Raw genomic sequence first — 12,842 nt, 5'->3', positions numbered from 1 at the left:
CAATTTCTTTTTCGAAATATATCGAATAAATCTGAATTATTTACACGATGTACCTTACTGAATTATATCTTACTAATCATTATACTTTTCTTAATACTAAGTATCTATATTGAAAGAAGCATTAGCGAGTATGCTTCCAGAGGAAAAATTTCTTTGTTTGAAGATCCCCAATTCATACCCAAAGCATATCGATTCGTACTTTGACGAATCTGACTCGTGATTATGATTTCTAACAATAACCTATTAAGTATGAATATTATTTCGTCTTTTCAAGTCGATATAAAATTCTGTCTTTTTTACACTAATACTTAAGCGTCGAAGTAAATGTAAGCACACTATAAATGTTAATTTTGTTTCTCCTCTAAGAAATTATTCCAATCGAAAATGATTTGGTCATTGTAACTGCGAAGATAAAAGTATTGCAAGGGGTTAACCACGAAGTACATTATCATCACGACACCGCAATATACATTCCGTTGACCCATCATTTCTTCGTCGTCATCGCGTCGTTTCGCCGCAGCCGACCGTCCGGCGAGCATAATGGACGCGTTAATGGGACGCGTTGGCCTACAGGTAAATCGCAAAAGAACCGCTCCGACTCCTCCACGGTTTCGTGAAAGCGTAATCAGGGAGCAGCTTAAAGCAGCATTAGCCGTCCGCGGTCGGCCTCCAGGGAGCGCAACAGTTCATTAGCACAGTTTCGGTTATTTCGGCGGCGGTTTTCTCTGCCTTATCAGCGGGCTTTATCAAAAGCCGGCACCGCGGGAGGCTGTCCTTTTTTTTTTTCGGGCTGGCTGGCTGGCGGGCCGGCCCCTTTGAGCGGCGTACGCCGGAGGTGTGGCGGAGCTCGTCGAGTTAATTAAGTTCCGCGGCACGGCGCGACGCGCCGGAGGTGAGGTAATCCGTGGGACCGAGAAATCGTCTTAATAACCAGCAGCGGCCAATTAAACTGCAGACAGCCCGCGGGGGACTCGTCGTCGCGGGGGAAAGCTCGGATCGTCCGGCCGCCGATACGGAAACGCTGCCGAAACAATCGCCGTTCCATATGTCTGTGTTTGTGTATGTGTTTGATCCCTGTTTCGTCGGCGCTGTGTGTGTGTGTGTGTGTTTTGCGTGGCGAGTCGCGGACGGAGAAAAATTGTCGGCAGGGAAACACAAAGGGCGACGTCGCAGCTAACAATGGTCTTTCTATTCGGCCGCCGAGGACGCTTCAACTCGGACCCCGCGAGGAGGACCTTCGAGGGCGAGGCTTTTGTTCTACGCGGACCACGCGAAAATAAGCCCGCGCGCGGTTTTCGTTGCCGCGACGATTGCTGACACAGCCGTTCTTAAACGGATGACAGACCTCCTCCTCCTCCTCGCCTTTTTCCTTTCTTTCCGTTTAAGACTCTCTTTCTGGCTAAGAACCGTCGCGAACAATGTTTGAGGATACGAGATTCTGCCGGGGAATATGCAACGCGACAATTAACCCTTTCGGTACGAACACTCTATCCGACGTGGCACTTTTACTGTACGAGGCGTTGCGCTGAAAATTCATGGCCAGTCCTCATTTATATAAAGATTGTTCTAAGCGTTAAATAAAAACTATGCTCAATAAAACAGTGTTTTTTTTTAAACAAAAAATGTTGCTTCCAGTTTTAATATTTCGTATAACAAACTATAACGAGAAGTAACAATAAGTAAACAATAAAAGTATATAAAAAGTAATAGAAATGATAATAATAAATAGATAAACGAACGCGAGGAATAAATAACACTGAAATAACTAAATGGATAAATGGTTAAATAAATAAATAAGCCATATATAGACTAGATCATAAAATAAATCAATGTCCCTACTAAACCGCGGATGTCACTACTTGCTGTCATATGACGTCAGCCTTAAAAATTACTCATTTCGCTGTCTATATTTGTGTTAGGTACTGGCTCGCATTTTCCGTCGACTTGACACGTTCACTCTCTCTCTCTCCCTTTCTTTTTCTCTCTTTCTCTCTGCCGCGCGCCAGATAACTTGCGGCTGATGTAGCACAAAATTTTCTGCTTTACTCGCGAACTACGGGGATAACGAGGAATTTTTGTTAGCGGAGATTTACATTTTCGTCGACGGGGAAGATGAGATCGGCGGACGTACGCCTCCCGGTTGGATCACAAATTAATCTGTCGTACTTGCAGCGGCGAGGACGAAACACGCTGAGCAAGTTTCGCGGCGAATACGACACCGTTTTCTTTGGGTTTCGCCGCTCCTGTCTCGCGAGTCGGCGTCTCTCGAGATTCCCGGTTTTTGTCGAGGTTATGTCTTTGCTTCTGTATTTTTTGTGCCTGTCTTTGTCTTCGCCTCTGTCTGTCTCTGTCTTTGTCGTTGGCTTTGTCTCTATCTCTGTCTGTCTCTGTTTTTGTTTCTGTCTCTGGCTATGTGCCTATCTGTCTATTTATCTCTGTCTTTGTTTCTGTCTCTGTCTATGTCTTTGTTTCTGTCTCTGTCTATATTTTTCTTTCTGTCTCTGTCTATGTCTTTGTTTCTGTCATTGCCTTTGTATCTCTCTGTCTTTGTTTCTGTCTCTGTCTCTGTCTTTGTTTCTGTCATTGCCTTTGTATCTCTCTGTCTTTGTTTCTGTCTCTGTCTATGTTTTTGTTTCTGTCTCTGTCTATGTCTTTGTTTCTGTCTATGTCTATGCCTTTGTATCTCTCTGTCTTTGTTCCTGTCTCTGTCTCTGTCTTTGTTTCTGTCTCTGTCTCTATTGGTCTCTGTTTCCGCCTGTCTTTGTTTCTATCTCTGTTTATGTGCCTATCTGTCTGCAATTATTTGTGTATCTGTCTATGTCTTTGTTTCTGTCTGACTCTGTCTGTCTCTATATTTTCATTCTGTCTCTTTCTATGTGCCTTTGTCTCTGTCTCTCTCTATGTCTTTGTTTCTGTCTCTATCTGTCTCTGTCTGTCTATGTCTTTGTTTCTATCTATGTCTTTGTTTCTGTCTCTGTCTGTCTATGTCTTTGTTTCTATCTATGTCTTTGTTTCTGTCTCTGTCTGTCTATGTCTTTGTTTCTGTTTCTGTCTGTCTATGTCTTTGTTTCTGTCTCTGTCTGTCTATGTCTTTGTTTCTATCTATGTCTTTGTTTCTGTCTCTGTCTCCCCCTGTCTTTGTCTTAATTTGACTCTGTCTCTGTCTTCACCTCTGCCTGCCTCTGTTTGTCTCTATCTGTCTCTGTCTTTATTTCTGTCCCTGTCTCTGTCCCTATCTGTCTCTGTCTCTGTCCCTATCTGTCTCTGCGTTTGTCTCTATCTGCCTCCGTCTTTGTCTCTATCTCTATCTCTCTCTCTATTTTTGCCTATGACAAGGATCGCTAAACTCACTAAACAAGAAGTCCACCAGCGAACTTCAAACTATCCAAAGCATCAAGGAAAATCCAAGTAACCCCGTCCGCGAAGAAACTGGTCGCACGACAGAAAATCTTCTGATGAACGATTCGAGAAATGTCGAGAATCGCGAGCAGAATGCGCCGATACGGAAACCGCTTAGCCGATCGGCCGATCTATCAGCGCCGGTCCAAGCTACGAAATTCCTTTCGGTTGAAACTTCGTCGCCGGCCGTGGAAATAGCAATCCTTCGCGACCGCGTCACATCGTCCACCGGTGGCCAATGAAATTTAATTAACGTCGAAACGACACAGGCGAACCCTTCCAGGGATTTCAAAGGTGTTTCCGGCCAAGACGAGACCCGGGGAAGAAGAGTCGGGGAATCGCCGCGGACAAAGCTGTCGTCCGGGACGAAGTAGACGCGGCTGCAAATATTCAGACGTTCGGCCGCGAGATTACGCTAATTAAATTCTTGTTCTCTTTATAGCGAGGGGATGGATAGACTTCTTCGTGTTTCGTGAGATGCTTTTTTACCGAAATCCGACTTCCTAGCTGTATGTTCTCTTTTCTTTCTTTTTATTTTCTGTCCTTTTTGCCGTTTTTCATTTTCTATCTGTTTCTCTGTCTATCTTTTTCTATGTGTATGTTTTTCTTCCTTTCTATCTGCCTCTCTCTCTCATTCTCTCTCTGTCTGTTTCTCTGTCTCATTCTGTCTCTCTCTCTCTTTTTCCTTTTCTAATTTTCTTATTTCCTTTTCCTTTCTCTGTCTTTGTCTCTGTCTCTGCTTTCGTCTCTATCTCTGTCTCTGTTTTTGTCTTTGTCTCTGTCTCTATCTCAGTCCGTCCCTTTCCCTCTTTCTCTCCCATCCTCTCTCTCTCTCTCTATTTCCCACTCTCCGTCTCTCTTCCCCACCGTCTTCCGCGTTTCCATTTCCGTTTAATTCCAGGTCCGCCTTTTGAGGAGCGGCGCTCCTTTCGCGAGAGTAATTTCTTCCCTCGGCTTCGACTTGCCGCCAGTTTTTTGAATCTCGACGCGCTGACGACGCGGTCTCTCCCTTTTTGTCCGCCTCGGCGCGAGATCAAAGTCCGAGACTCGAACGGTTCGACTACGATTTGATGAACCGACTGCTGCTCCGTTCGATTTTCGTCGACGGTAATACGAGTCTACTTCCGCGGAGTTTTTGCGCCGATCGCAGATAACAGGGTTTTCATTCTGCCATTTTTCTTGGGGACGAGTGTCAACCCGTTCTTTCCGCGGGTTGCTAATATCGAATTCGATTAGGCTCGTAACAGAATCTGAATTTCCTCTTTATGCGAATCTTTGGTGTAGAATCTAGTTCTCCGAGTAATTTGTTTAAATATAATCCATACACTTTGAAGCGTTGAAAATATGTATAGTAATGTATGGTGTGTAATAAATAACAGAGTTATATAATTATCTTTTTCTTCTTCATTAATCTAGCTTCACTCTAAATTACCTTTACTCTAAATTACCTTTACTCTAAATTGACTTCACTCTAAATCAACTTTTCCCAAAATTAACAGGACTCTACATCATCTTAACAATTTTAATTAATCAAAAATAGACAAGTTAGTAGACGATAACACTCCTCGCTTCAAGCAATGAGTAAAACGTGACTTTCGTCGCAATGATTCGAACCCACTGAATTATCTCGATCGCACAGATTTACTTTTCGCGAGCAAAGCAAATTTCGTGTGACGTACAACGTAATGCGCCATATGCAACATGACGTATCGTGCACGCCAGGGAGAATTTAAACTAGCATTGCAATTAATTAGCTGCTCCCTTATCCAAATACTCCCACGTTCTCGTCAATTAGTTCCACTTTGCTCCATGCACATTATATTGTCCGAAAAAGTGAAGTAAACAATTCGATTTATTATATACAATAAAGATCAATATTCAATATTCAATATATTCAATATTCGATACAGGTGTAAGTAACACATCGAGTTCTAATAAAATCATAGCATAGCTTGGTACAGCATAAAACGAGTTACAATTTTTTAACAATCCCACGAAATAGAGAATTTTTTCAAATACCCTTACGCATAAAGATAAAAAAAGTTAAGAAACAAGTTCTCTTTATTTTCTCTTGCTATTTCAAGTAAAACTAGGATTTGGCACTCTGCCTACTAGACCAGTTCCCATCGCCTAAACAAATTCAATTAATTTGAGAAACGTCGGTGCAGTTTCAAGGGTGCACGAACACTTTTGTAGCCCACTGTACGTGCTTCGCATAAGAACCGTGACAAAGCGGAGGGTCAAAATCATTCCAGCAGTGGTCCGACAACGATTCGATCAAGGCTGACAAATTCCGCCGGGAAAATCGGTAATTCGTCATTTGTTTACAAAGCAAATTCTTGCGGCCAGAGCACGAGTCCGATCGATCCCCCGGTTCCCGATCAATTTAATCCGCGCGCTTTGATTCCGCCGCGACAACCAACCGGTCTCCCCCCACTCCGATCGATTCCTGGACGTTTTCGGCTCGCGGGTCGCAGAGCCGGTTTCGCGTGGGACGCGAGCCCTCGCCGGCCTAAAGAGGGAACCGGGTCCCGTGCCAAGCTTTTTTGGTAATTTGTCCGGGTCGCTGCGGCCACGGACCAACGGATCGGCCAGTCCGTGCACGTTCGGCGCGCGCCTAAGTCGCGGAAACTTTCCATGCTTGTCTATGAATCAGAACCGGGCCCGGTGGCGTTTCATCATCTCCCCGGCTGCGACAACCCGGGGGTGGGGGGCGGGGCAGTCGCGAACGAGGTCGCGGAAACAATGTTGCGCTTATCGGCGCGGCATCTCTCCGCGACGATAGTTAGAGAAGTTCCGCGTTAACGTTTCTTCTTCTTCTTTTTCTTTTCCTCTTTCTCCTTCTTTTTCTTCTTCGTTTTCTTATACTTAGTCCGAGATCTCGTCGCCTTTCACCTCCGGCGAATTTTTCCAGCTGATCGTCGCGCGGTCAGCTTTCCACGTAAATATGGTTTTCAGCTGGCGAACGGATTTTTCGAGATCCGCGGGGAGTTAGTATAATGGCGGGAGACCGGGATCTTTGTCTCGAGTCTTCGAAATTAGTTTAAGATAGTCTGACTGTAAGTGAAAGGGAAAGGGTGGAGGATCTGGCCGAGTATGATGAGGAAGGAAATCTTGTATTAGGGTAGTTAATATAATAAGTTTTCTGTTAGGGTAGTTAGTATAATAAATTTTCTAAGAGGGTAGTTAATATAATAAATCTTGTGTTAGGGTAGTTACTATAATAGATTTTCTATTAAGGTAGTTAATATAATAAATCTTGTATTAGGGTAGTTAATATAATAAGTTTTCTATTAGGGTAGTTAATATAATAAATCTTGTATTAGGGTAGTTAATATAATACATTTTCTATTAGGTTAGTTAATATAATAAATCTTCCATTAGGGTAGTTAGGGGGTTGCAAAGAATTCTAGCTCTATTATCCTGCTCTATTAAAATTATGACAAAAGTCACGAGGCTTGTATTCTCTCAGATATACGTTTGGGAATTTTTCCATATTTTTCTAAAATCGATTCTTAACATTTTACCGACCTATAAATCAGCTCTTCCCCTAGCAATAGCCTGCGAATCGGTTGCCATAATAACCAACAATTTCTATATTTATTATTGAAATAAATGTGTGCTTCAATATTATTGTATAATATTGTATAATATCGAAGCACACTTTAATTTCAATAATACTGTGTGCTTCAATATTATTGTATAATTTTTTAAATATCAGTTAACCCGTGCAATGAATAAGATAAGTAAAATACAAACGAAGATGTGAACCCTTTGCACTCGACGCTATTTTAACTATAATATATAATATGTAATTATAATATACAATAATATGTATCTTGTACCTACGAAATTGATTCTTGTGACTCGTACCAATAGTTTTGCAGTTAACAATTTTTTAAATTTAAACCTTGTTAGCATACAAATTATTTTGGAAACGCGATAGAATAATTTTACCCTTTTCACTCGAGCGCAAAGGGTTAAGATTGTGCTACATTTCCAGTGGCCGAAAGAAAAATAAATTTCTGATTACAATATTGAAACTGTAAAGTATCCTCTTTCATGTTTCCACAGTGTTTAACTTTTGTTCAAATTAATAACACACAATTTTGTCAAAGTTTTCAGTATGTTAACGGCACTGTCGAATTTCAACAAATAAGTTGAAATGCAAAAATCAATCAAATTGTTATTTACCACCGAATATGTTTAAGATGTGAAGGCATGCGATGGTTTATTGAATCTCTTCTGATCGTTATTGTTTTTGTTGAATTGATTCGTGTTAGTTACCTAAAATATCTCAAATAAAAAGGACGTATTTTACACCTTTCTTTAAATAATTAAAGTTCTGATTAAAGTTCAATTTATAGTTCTAATAGGGTTTAGTAATTAATTATTCCCATAACAAATTGATAATTCTAATATTCACTGACGGATCTTTTCAGTAGCAAAATGCGATTCTCGAAAAAAGGCTTCCCACCCACGAAAAGAGGCTGTTGCACGAGGCCGCGTGAATCGCGCGTACGTGACAGTGTTAATAAACGCGGTAAAACGGCCGATTTTCGGGTCTCGTTCACGCGAAGTGGCGCTGAAACGCGTTCCGCGAAGAAAGACGAAAAGATTTCTGCCCGCCGAAATCTTTGCCGGGGGTTCGAGCCGCGATACGAGGGTGCGATGAAAATCGTGGAGGGGGAAAGGTCTCTTTCCTTTCCCTTCGAGCCGCGCCGTCCGAAATAGGAATTACTATGCCGCGGCATTTTTCCGTGGGGGGGAAGCCGAGTATTTTTTCCAGTCGAGCTGGCCCACAGCGGACGTAACACAATCGGCTAAGCCGGGTTTCCCGTCGCGGCCATTGTGCGCCGCCATATTGCGCGCGTCCCGCGCCCGGCTCTAATCTGCATACGAATGAAATCCGTTAGCCTGGAAAGCAGCGGAAAAGGTAAATAAGAAGACGAAGAACGCGTCCTGCCGACTCTCTTTTTCTCCTCTATCTACGTCCCCCTCTCTTTCTATCTATCTCTAACCGTATCTAACATAACCTGACATAACCGTATCTCTTTCTCTCTCTAGGTAAATAAGGCGAACGCGTCCTGGCGACTCTCTTTTTCTCTTTCTCTCTCTATCTCTCTTTCTCTCTATCTCTCTCTTTCTCTCTATCTCTAATCGTATCTCTTTCTCTCTCTCTACGTAAATAAGACGAACGCGTCCTGGCGACTCTCTTTTTCTCTACCTCTCTCTCCTTCTATCTCTCTTTCCCTCTATCTCTATCCGTCTCCCTCGCTCTCGCACTTTCTGCTCTTTCCATCTCTTGCTCTTTCAACCCCGAGCGTGGGCGTTGCGGCGCTCCTTCCTCCCCCGCCATTTACCGGAGAAGTGGCTCTTGCGGTGTCCCTCGCCGGGGCTGCTGCTCGCTGAACGTTCTCGATTTACTGGAGAACCTTGGAGAGACTGTGGAATGACACTTTTCGGCCGTCTTACGGGCGATGTGATTTTATTTTGACGTCTCAATTGCCCGGGCTATTCTCCCCGCGAGTGGCTACGAGCATTTTTTCTCGTTTCAAGACGGTCGTCGTCCACCGTTCTTTTAAATAATTATAGAAAAAGAAAGAGAGAGAGAGAGAATTCGATGCCGATTATCTCGTTTATAATGTTCGCGATTTTAGACTGTCAGAGATTCTACACAGTCTTAACCCTTTGCGCTCGATGCCGTTTGAACTGTAAATGTGAAATAATTTTCCTGGCTTATGGTATTTCTATAATATGCGATAAAAAGTGCACTTTTAACAGCTTCACTGCTCGACGATTTTATAAATCTTAACTTTGTTGTTATAGAAATGATTTTGAAACGTGATGGAATTTTAATAGGAATTTTGAAAATAATTTCAGTGGTGCCTCAGAGTCGCCATTCGAGTGCGAAGGGTTAAAGGTTCATTACTGATGAAAGAAAAATAATTAATATGTTACTATTCTTTACTTAGTATCAATTTTTGCTTCTTGCTATTATTTACTTATTATTATTATTTTTTATTCAATATTATGCTCTGTTATGTAGAGAACAATTAGACAGGATAGATATGTATTCTCTATTATATAGAGAATAATTAGACAGGGTAGATAACCATTCTGTATTATGTAGAGAATAATTAGATATTATAGACATCTATTCTCTATTATATAGAGAATAATTAGATAGGCCAGAGATCTATTCTCTATTTTACAGAGAATGATTAGCTAGGCTAGACATCTATTGTCCATTTTATTCATTATTATTACTATTATTTTCTACACATAATTAATTGATACAATAGCAAAAAACCCAGTGTCCACAACAGACTTCTCTAAAACAACCCCAGCAATGAGTACATTAAATGCTCGAAGCAAGTAAAACATAGCAGCAACCCTTCCACCAAAACGAAACAATAGATTGCTCCCAGAGACAAAACTCTTCCATCAAAGAGCCATTAAAACTTTGAAACACCGAATCGCTGATATTCCAAAGCAGGAATAAAAATCGCATAATCCGAACAGTCGCACGATCGACCTAACAGCGACCGCGAAGAAGGCCCGCGCGGCCGACAGGTGTACCAACCTTCTCAGTGACATTTACGGCTGTTCCGCTCCCTCCTCAAGTCAGATCCGCCGAGCCGGGGTTGTCGTTGGTGGCACTGTAACGCGACTCTGTTTGTTTATCGCCGTGGCGCACTTCACTAAACGTACCGCGTACCGTCAGCCGCATCGCGGCGCGTGATCGTTTCTCCGGTATCATCACCGATTCACACATGTCCAAGAATGCCGCGTTCTCACCGTTCATCGTTCGGAACGAATTTAGCGCGACGGGCGGCGTGGTTCTCGAGCCGCGCCTGGTTTTCAATCGAAGCGGAGACGACGGTCCCGATTCGGCGGCGTGTACTCGAGACGTTGCTGCGCCGCGCCGATTTCAATCCGAGCGGACACGACGGTCCCGATTGGTCGGCGAGGGTCGCCGACGCGCCGGCGCATTGGCACGGCGTGTTCGCGGACGGCCGGCGAGCACAGGCGTCGCGAGCGAACGACGAGCGCCGGGTCCGCGCGGCATCCGGTTCCGACGGCGAACTTCATCGTCGTCCCGGCCGCAGCATGATCTCCGCTCACGCCGATCCACGCTCGCTAAGGCCGATGATTTCGCGGGGGTCCGACGACGCCGAACACTATGATCACGCGGTCTCGCGCTCGACCCGCCCTCTGTGCGCGGCTCGCGTTAATGGTTCAAGCGACTACCGATTCGCGGCGCGGCGCGCGCCGATGAGCGAGATATCGAATCCTTCGCCGGCCACCGATTCGATCCTCTGAAACCGGCGGCGCTGGTCGTTGGTGCGTTGGCGGCTCGAGGTTGGTCAACCTGTTTATTTGACCGCCGTCTTTTGCCGTCCGATTTCGAAACGGCTGTGGAATTTTAATTCGACGCGGCGACGTTCTTATGGCTTATTTGTTACAAATTAGGGAGTTTCTTAATTTTGGTGATTATTAGACAGCTTTTGTCGTAGAAATGACTAGCTTCGGAGGTTATAAATAATAGTAATAATATAGTAAATTGTAAATTAGAAATGGCTATCTGGAATTTAGGAGATTCTAAATACCAGTAACAATGTAGCAAATCGTAGTCAATTTGAACATTGTAAATTGTAAATAATACAGAAATTAAAAGCATAAAAATAATTTATCTGCGTATTCTATGCTTTTATCACAGAAACAACTATTTATAATTTAGGAAATTGTAAATAGTAGAAATAATGTGATAAATTGCAATATAGTAAATTATAAATATATTCTTTACTATAGAAAGCCTTACCGAGCTCGTTAACAAATAATAACAATAATAATAATTGTTACTATTATTAAATTAACCCCTTGCACTACAACTCCTTTTACACTGCATTTATTGTCACTTATTTCTCCTTAATTTTTATATTTATATTTTTAATATTAATATTTTCCTTAATAGCACCAGACAATTTTTGTTTCTTCTATTGTCTTTATTTCAAATAATCTTCATTTCTCCTATTGTCTGTATTTAATTTAGTTTCTACACTCTGATAACAGAAGAATTCAATTTAATTCCAATTTAGAAGAAACTAATAATATTCATATTTAACACCTCTTACATATAATCTTTATAACAAATCTAACTCGTCATTATAGTGCAAAGGGTTAAGGGACAGTGATCGCAGAGAAGTTTCGGAGTTTCTCTCCACCAACAATATTTTCCTCTCGTCGAACAGCGCGCGCAGCTTCGCGTATAAAAAATCGAGGATTTTATTTGTCGCCCCGCGTCCATTTTGCAACGGTGATCTATATACAGCGGCGCTTCTATTACACGGATCTCGCGCGCGCGCGCGCATGAACGGTAGATTGTGTTTTATCGCGGAGTGGTTTTTTTGTCCGTTGTTTTAATGCCCGATCGTTTCGCGTCGAATCAGTCATTTTTCACTGTCGCTGCCAGAGATTTTGGTCGAAAAGGAAACGCGTTACAGCGGCGCGTGAAATTTTCGAGGAAATGGACTGCTACGGCGGCGTCGATTCTATTGGTGCCGCGCGGCAGAAGCGAGGAAGCTGTGGGTAAAATTCCTTCGCCGACGAATCGACCCTTTGGGACCGAGTGACGGCTCTAAGAAGCTGCTAAAAATGATCCCGATAGGTTTCTAAATTATTTTTATCAAGTTTACTTGTATTTAGGAAATTTTTAAGAATTGTTAACTGTTGCGTGGTTAAATGATTACGTTTCTAAATCATTTTCATTAAGTTTATTAATATTTAGAAAATTGTCAAGAGTTGATAACTGTTACACGATTAGATTGATCACGCTTTTAAATCATTTTCATCTATTTTACTAATATTTAGAAAATTGTTAAGAGCTGCTAATTGTTGCGCGGTAATATAATCACATTTCTAAATGACTTTATTAACTTCCCTTAGACCTAAAAAATTGTTAAGAGCTGTTAACTACTGCGCGGTTAAATAACCACGCTTCCAAATCATTTTCATCAACCTCCGCCAATATTTAAAAAATTCTTACGACCATTGTTAACTATTACACGTGCCACAAAATTAATTATCACGCTGTATAAAAAGTTCCCCGAACAATATAAAACGAAAACAGTATAAATCGATAAAAATATTATGGATTACCGGTTGAAGCTGACTTCGACCGCAAAGGGTTGAAAGAGGGTGACGGACCGGCTCGTCCGGCGTGTATATTGATTCAAGTGTAATTCGAGGACGATTTCTTTCTGTCGCTGTCACGCGGGCACGATGCGGCGACCGTTTGATCAGTCAATTTAGACGATCGCCGACGCGCGTTTATCGATAGATCGACAGAGCCAATCAAAACTGAACGAGACTTGTCGTGGCGCGTGTCCGCGATTCACCCGCGGATATGATTTATGGCGGCGCGTGTTCGCCACGGAGAC

General features: G+C 42.5%; 1 protein-coding gene and 1 pseudogene across 2 annotated transcripts in view; both read right to left on the bottom strand.

Annotated features, from left to right (window-relative positions):
- LOC144475135 (uncharacterized) overlaps nt 1–12,842 on the bottom strand; it is a 159,839-nt gene that overhangs the window by 5,191 nt on the left and 141,806 nt on the right. The window lies entirely within an intron of this gene.
- Nucleotides 1–12,842, bottom strand: part of LOC144475136 (small conductance calcium-activated potassium channel protein pseudogene) — a 32,824-nt pseudogene that overhangs the window by 11,038 nt on the left and 8,944 nt on the right. Inside the window, exon 2 of the transcript XR_013494810.1 lies at nt 9,986–10,721. The product of XR_013494810.1 is annotated as a small conductance calcium-activated potassium channel protein pseudogene (transcript). The remainder of the gene's footprint in view (nt 1–9,985; nt 10,722–12,842) is intronic.

The sequence above is a fragment of the Augochlora pura genome, chromosome 9 (genome assembly GCF_028453695.1).
Source record: "Augochlora pura isolate Apur16 chromosome 9, APUR_v2.2.1, whole genome shotgun sequence".
Lineage (NCBI taxonomy): Eukaryota > Metazoa > Arthropoda > Insecta > Hymenoptera > Halictidae > Augochlora > Augochlora pura.
The sequence above is the reverse complement of the archived record's forward strand: the minus strand, read 5'-3'. Positions and strand labels throughout refer to the sequence as shown.